Below are 2,235 nucleotides of genomic sequence, written 5' to 3'. Positions count from 1 at the left end.
GGATCACTATGTGAACTATGGTGTTTTTTTTTTTAAAAAAAAAGAGTAATTAAAATTTTATTAAAAAAAAAAACGATGCTAACGAAAGCAACAAAAGAATAAAGAAAAGATCAGAAACTGTCTGTAAAAACGTTCAAATGGTACTGCTTGAGAGTGGGGCTCAGGCAGCCATTTCATCCTCATTCATTATATAACATTTTGCTCATTTCATTAGTTTTATTTTTGTCCCCACTGAGGTGTTCTGTCTGTCCTTGTGCTGTCCTCTCTATGTAAGAGCCTGAGTGCTTGAATAAAGAATTAAACATTTAAGGCAGCATGCCTGAGATATGGTCATCTCTCAAACGATGACACACTGGAAAAGGCATTGCTAGAAGTAACTGCCTCTCAGATGCCCTTACAGTTATGTGTTATGTGTGCTGCCCTGTGCATGTATATGAACTCTGCAAATGCTCTTCACCTGTGGACCACACACAAGGAATCCTCAATTGAAGATTTACTACAGAACATGCAGAAAACATGACACTGCACTCAATTTGGGCTGCCATAACCTGTTGGAGTACCACAGCTTGACCATCATGAAGACTCGATCACCCAGGCATTGCAACACTTACTGATGAACAGAAACCGATTGATAATGCTGTGCTTGAATCTATAGATAAGAAGAGGAGAGGTGATGTTCCCAACCACTTCTGTTTCTATGTAGATGCACCAGGAGGTTGTGGTAAAACTTATGTTTAATATCATAATTTCTTATCTGCAAAGGAACAACTGCAACGTGTACAGTGGTGATTGGACAGCCATTGCCTGTACACTACTGTCAGGTGGAAAGACTATCCATAGTTTGTTCAAATTGCTTGTCCCACTCACGGAGGCTAGTGTTTGTAATGTACCAACCACTTCAGACCATGCAAATCTTTTGCGAAACCTGGATTTGATTATTTTCGATGAGGCTTCTATGATCCCTTCATTTGCTCTTCATGCTTTTGATAAAGCCTTGCAAGATATCACTGGCATTGCTGCTGTTTTTGGTGGTAAAGTTGTGCTCTTGGGGGAAGACTTTAGGCAAATCCTATCCATATTGCCAAGAGGAACTCGTGAAGCAATTATTGAAATCTGTATAAATTCTCCTCTATGGCTGAATTTTATCCAATAGTGATTAAGCCAAAACATCAGGACAGCAGCATATCAAAGGGAATTGCAGCATGGCTCTTGCATCTTGGCAATGAGACATATGCAGCGCCACAAGATCATAATCTTGCTGTTGATGACGTTGATGATATAGAAGTGCTACAAGTTTCATGCGTTGGCGGCTCCTGTGGTGGACGACATCTTCAACAATACATCTGAGGAAGAGAGAAGTAGAGTAATTCTTTTGCCAAAGAACTCAGACTGCCTCCTGATCAATGAAAAAGTTTTGAGACAACTTCCAGGTGACCGCCACACCTATTATAGTACAGATAAAGTTTTGAAAGTTGATCCTGCTGAGGCTGAGCGCTATCCATTTGAATTTCTAAACTCTTTGACACTATACGGAATGCCTCCTCATATATTGAGTCTAAAACTCAACTCAATAGTAATGCTTCTTCGTAACATTTTTATCTTGGAGAAAATTACAGACTTATTAAATGTATGAGATGGAAAGCTTTCTTTTACAACATAGAAGAGGACACTACAGAGAACATACTGTATGGAATTAAATCAAAGAAATTCTCTCCAAAAATCAAAGACTTCGAAGCGGACCTACTGAAGCTCATGAACAAAATAAATGGACTCTGCAATGGTACAAGACGGGAAGTGATGGCCATGCATCAACATTCAATCAAGGATTCCTTGATTAGTGGCTCACTAATTGGCAGACGTGTCCTCAACCCCAGAATAAAGCTGTCTCCAGGTGACCCTAACTTGCCATTCACCTTGGAGAGAACCCAGTTTCCTGTCCATTTGTCATATGCCATGACTATTGAGAAGGTGAGATTGCTACCTCAGCCCGAGTTCAGTCAGGGGCAGTTGTATGTGGCATACTCTTGAGGTCTCAAACTTTCAGATGTAAGGGTTAGGGTGAAGAAGACAGACAGACAAGGAAGGAGAAGAGGGCAAACTGTTACTAAGAATATTGTCTGCCGAGAGGTACTGACTTGAAGGAGTGGGGTGTTTTAAGAAATTCTGGAGACCCTTGATTGCATTAGGTATGAGTGCTTGGTTTATTTATATATATATATATATATATATATATAT

The sequence above is a fragment of the Octopus bimaculoides genome, chromosome 8 (assembly GCF_001194135.2).
Source record: "Octopus bimaculoides isolate UCB-OBI-ISO-001 chromosome 8, ASM119413v2, whole genome shotgun sequence".
In the NCBI taxonomy this organism is placed as follows: Eukaryota; Metazoa; Mollusca; class Cephalopoda; order Octopoda; family Octopodidae; genus Octopus; species Octopus bimaculoides.
The sequence above is the reverse complement of the archived record's forward strand: the minus strand, read 5'-3'. Positions refer to the sequence as shown.